Source organism: Ambystoma mexicanum, chromosome 4p (assembly GCF_040938575.1).
Source record: "Ambystoma mexicanum isolate Mex_15411 chromosome 4p, UKY_AmexF1_1, whole genome shotgun sequence".
NCBI lineage: Eukaryota > Metazoa > Chordata > Amphibia > Caudata > Ambystomatidae > Ambystoma > Ambystoma mexicanum.
The window spans coordinates 62138320-62143899 of NC_090927.1; positions in this window are offsets into that span (position 1 = coordinate 62138320).

Sequence of the window (5580 nt, forward strand, 5' to 3'; positions counted from 1 at the left end):
GCAGAGTGTGGCAGACCTAGCAGCAGTGAGGAAGCCTGATTCTACGCTCCTGTGAATCGAAGTATTTTTTCCTGTTTCATTGAAGGCAGACTCTGCTTACAAAACCTACACTCCTGACGTGGAGCGTCCGCAGAGTGTTAGCAGAGTGTTTGCAGAGGGGAGGCTGAGGGCAGAAATGGAGCCGAGTAATAATAATCTACCTCCAAGAACGCAGAGCCATATGAAGCAATCCGGAATTGGCTCCAACGGTGGCGGCGTTGGCCCGGGAGAAGCGACCTCTCCGTAGCCCAGAGCAGACTGCCTCTCACATTGTCGTCAATCCGTATGCCTCCGTAACAAATTCACACAGTGTGGAGGTGAACAATGTGAACATTCTGAATCCTTGCAGGGTGACCATGACGCTGCCTCCTAAGACAATGTACAAGATACGTGTCACTCATTCACCCCCCCCCCCTGCCCTCCTACCCGCTTACCTTGGTGCTGGCGACAGCTCTTTGCAGCCGTCGCTCACGGAATAACTTGTGCATACGTATGGCGATTCAAGCACTGGTGAGAGAGACGCTGGCTGCAGCCTGCGGTGGCAGAGGGGAAGGGTGAGGGGTGCAGAGGCACTGGCGTTTCATGAGGAGGATGAAATGGGAGAGGTTTTCTGCGCGCCGCTTGAGCCAAATGAACACACAAAAAATCACGCTTATGTAAACAGTGTTGATTCAGCCGCATATGTGGGTTACTTTACGGACAACTTATCCATACAACAGGCAGATCAAGTCTCCACAAATATCGTGTCTAGATCAACAACAACAGAAACACAAAAAAACCCAACCACGGAATTAACTCACCAAAACCAAAAAGTTGTGCAAACGCATGCACAAAGCGCAAAATCTTTCTTCATCTCAAATACAAAAAGGATGTCACCAAGGGCAAAGCCCAATTCAAAGAACAATGTACTGAGCAATGGCATTCCGAATCAACTAAAAACAAATGGTCCAAGACAAAAGTATCAAGCCAAATCACTTTCAGAACTAAAATCAATAAGATGGCACTTCAAGCCAAAAGAGACAACCACACCACAATTTAATAATGCAAAAACAAGTCAACGGGCACTGACAATCATGCAAACTGAACACCAAACATGGCAAGCAGTATCTGACAATGGTTTATTGTTGGTGTTGGGACGATGTGACTGAGTGGCGTCCCCTAAAGGAAGCGACAGTACACAACAAATTGACAGAAACATTCTATGACAAGACTGGAGGCGAGCATTATGCTTCATCTTCCCTTTATTCTACTCTTCACAGCAGTTCAACAAACACAATAAAACTCTTGAAAAGTGACCAACAACAAAACTTTTCTTTTAAAACTACAACGTCCATGAACCTCTGTAGTCCAGGCTCCTTCCGACAGCCACAACCCACTTCCTGTACATGGGCTCCTCCTCTTCTTTTACTGCTCTTCAAGCAGATAAGTACCTCATTTTTCCTCTCCGTGTGTCTGGGGGGATTGACTAGAGAGAGTGGTTATTGGGATAGCGAACAGCTTTACCAATGCAGGGCTGTGCTCTGATAGGCGAGCAGAGGTTGTTTCTGCCTCTATAGGCAGTGTTCAGAGTGCGCGCGGGCGGCGCGGCGCGGCAGACACAGTAGGTGTTTTTACGTTCGGCGGCGACCTCGTCGCAGTAGCCTCAGGTGAGTAGCGTTCCCGCGGGGACGCAGTGTAGTAGGCTCGCGAGGCGGCGGCCCCGTGTCGCATTACCGGCACTTCGGGGGTGCGGCCGACCTCGCGAACGGCGCAGAGCTCATCGCTGCTCGCGCATCGGCCCCCTCCTTTGGAGGGGTGGAGCCGGCACACGCGGGCGCGGGAAGCGCCGATCGCAGGGAGCCCCCACCCGCGGGTGGGCGGAGCTACGATCGGGAGGACGAGCGAATAGCGCTCCCGCGAGCGAGCCCCCACCCGCGGGTGGGAGGAGCCAATAGCGAGTTCGGCCTCGCGCAGAAGCCGATCGTCGTTCTGAAGCGACATTAAGGAAAGAAAGGCTTCGAGAGATAGAGACTACAGCTTCAGCTGTAATTCATCACGCGACCCCCCGGTCGCGGCGCTGCAGAACAACAGCTGAGGGAGATCAGCTGGAGGAAAGGGGCAGTGAGAAGCCCAGTACACAGCGCATGAAGCGAGGGGTCTCGCAGCTGGCCAGAAGGCAAAAGAGGTCGGTGCAGCAACGAAAATAAAAAATAAAAATAAATAAATAAAATGTGTATTTTCGTATAGCAGTGCATCTAAGGGAGCAGGGGCGTGCTAAGACACCTGTGGCAGGTATTTTAGGCACAGAGCACAACAGCATAATGTCGGAGTTCGAGTGGAGCGAGGAGGAACAGAATGAGGACCTCGCTGCCAGCTTCAAGAAAGTGCTGGGTACCTCCCTAGTAGATGCAGTGGCGGAAGGGGACAGGCCCCTGCAGATGAGACTGGAGTCGTTGGAAGCGTGGCTATCCCAACCCAGTTCAAGCACCAAGACCTGGAAAAGCACGTCCGCAGAACCCTCGGAAGAGGGGAGTAGGGGAGTAAGACAGCCCTTAAGAGAAAATTCTCTGACGACCCCCGGGGCTCTTTGGAAGGGGCAGAAGACAAGGCCCCAGAGGTGGTTGACGCATTTGCGAAGCTGAAGGAGGCTTATTTGCAGCGTCAAACAGTGCCGCACCTCTTGACCCCATCTCCAGGGGAAGAAAAAGCTGGAGAGGACCCTAGCTCGGAAGAAGAGCTGGTAGAGGATCGGACCTCGCAAGGAGACGAGGAAGTCGCGGAAGACGACTGGGCCATCCCAAGCGGGGGAAAGAAGGTGCGAAAAGAGAAACATCTCCTGGAGCCCCAGGACGATATGTTCGACCCAGACAGTATCCGCAACCCAAGGTCCTCGGAATGGCAGCCATGCCCCCGAGTGACGCAATATATGGCAGCAAGGTTGCGCAAGGCGCTAGACAAGGAAGTAAGACAGCGCCTTCGGGCTGAGTGTCCACGCCCAGACCTTCCGGGAAAGGTAGCTGAGGCCCCCGAACTCGACCCAAAGATGTTGACCTTTGTGTCGAAATCAGTCAAGGACCCGCGCAAGGGCATCGATAGATCCTGGAGAAGCTGCCAGGAAAAAGTTTTGGACCTGGCCGGCCCGCTGGCAAAAATTATGGACCTCGCAGAGAGGGCAAAGGATACTGGGGAAGAGGTGAACCCCGAGGCTCTCGCCGGCTGGGCCCAGAGGGCAGTCTGCCTTCTTGGGAACGCTAACAGCGCCATTGCGTCGGAGCGGCGAAGAGGCCTCCTTCTGAAGATTGACCCTAAGCTTAGTGATTTGGCTTCTTATGAAGCGGGAGAAGGGGCTCAGGGTCTCCTGTTCGGTGAGACATTTGGGAAGGAGATGGGACGCTTTGTCGGAACGTATGCGTCCTTAGAGAAGGCCCAGGCATCGATCCGCAGGATCTTCCCAAATAGAGTTTTTGGCGGGACCGGCCGTTTCAGGGGTCGAGCAGCCGGTCGCGGCCAAGGGGGAAGAAGATCCCATACATCCAGAGCCCAGTACTGGGAGAACAAGGGCCAGGACACCTTTTTCCCGTCCAGAGGGAGGTTCCCGAGAGGACGCAGATCCAGAGGATCAGGGCGAGGCCAAGGTTTTACACCAGGTGAGAGCGAAGGTATATCCCCCCGTAGGGGGAGGACGCGCAGGTTTTTGGAAAATTGGCGCGCGCTTTCAAGCGATTCCTGGGTATTACAGACCGTCAGAGGTTTGCTCCTAGATTTTGTAGAAGACCCAGTACAGGTCAGCAGGCCTCAGAGGCAGAAGCTAGCGCTAGCAGAGCAAGCATGCTTAGACAGCGAGTTAGCGCAATTAGTGCACAAGCAAGCGATAGAGAAATGCGAGGCAGCGCCAAGGTTTGTGAGCAACATGTTCCTGGTCCGCAGGAAGGAGAAAGTGCGGCCAGTTATAAATCTCAAAGAGCTCAACGGATGGATCGTATACCGACATTTCAAGATGGAGGGTATCCATCAGCTAAGAGACTCCCTGAGAGAGGGAGACTGGTTGACGCGTCTCGACTTGAAGGACGCATACCTGACAGTCCCAGTTCTCGAGGAGTACAGATCATTCCTAGCTTTTCACTGGCAGGGGCAGTTCTGGATATTCAAGACGATGCCATTCGGTCTTGCATCAGCGCCTTGGGCTTTCACGAAGCTGATGAAGCCGGTAGCGGCGGCAATCAGAGAGAAGGGAGTGAGGATGATCATTTATCTGGACAATCTCTTACTCTTAGCAGAGGATCGGGCGGTGCTGGTTTATCAGACACAGTGGGTGCAGGACCTTCTAGGATCACTAGGGTTTCTGGTGAATACAGAGAAGTCCGACACCACGCCAGCACAAAGGTTACATTTCCTGGGGTTTGTGCTAGATACCAGGAAAGCGACTCTAGAACTCCCACCTCGGAAGATAAAAGATATCAAGAGGGAGATCAGGGCATGCTTAGAGAAGCAGCATGTATCGCTCAGGACTTTGGCGCGGATAGTGGGATTGCTAGCTGCATCTATCCAGGCCATATTTCCGGGCCCGTTGCATTACAGAGCGCTGCAGCGGCTGAAGATCAGACACCTTCAGCAGGGGTTGAAGTATCATCAGTCGGTACCCCTAGATTCGGAATCCATTACGGAACTGGAATGGTGGTTGAGGAATGTGGACGCCTGGAATGGGCGTGCCATATTCGGAGACAGGCCAGATCTGATCATAGAATCGGATGCCAGCCGGAAGGGCTGGGGAGCCAGATGTGGGTCTTTACAGACCGGAGGCAAGTGGAGCGAAGAGGAACTCTGCCTTCATATAAACTGTCTGGAGCTCTTGGCGGGTTCGTTTGCGATGAAGGCATTCACGAGAGACAGAGTAAAATCTTGTGTCCTGTTGAAGATGGACAACATATCGGCGGTACGGTATATCAACCACCTAGGGGGGACGAGGTCCAAGATGTTAGCGGAGCTAGCAAAGGATTTGTGGCACTTCTGCCTAGAATCAAAGACGTCAGTGACAGCAGAATATCTACCAGGCGCCCTGAATGCAGTGGCGGACTGGAACTCGCGGTATCTGACGGACTCCAGCGACTGGAGACTAGATCCAGTAGTCTTTCGAGAATTGAACGCGAGATGGGGCCCGGTACACATAGACCTATTTGCCTCCCGACTCAACACCCAGACAAGGAATTACTTCAGCTGGAGGTTAGACCCAGGGGCACAAGGAACAGATGCCTTCCTGCAGGAGTGGTCCGGAGGCACACACTCCGCCTTCCCTCCCTTTGTGATGCTGGACAGAGTTCTAGCGAAATGTCGGAGGGAGAAGGCGGAGCTGGTGATAGTTGTGCCCGGGTGGAAGTCCGAGGTATGGTTTCCGACGCTCATGGAATTAGTGACGGACATACCCAGGGTACTACCAGACGGGGAGCGACTACTCACGGACCCAGTTGGGTCGTCTCATCCTCTGAGAGTGAGAGGGACACTCCCGTTAGTCGCGTGCAGGATATCAGGAGACGCTGGGCGCTGCCAGGAATTTCGAAGCAAGCT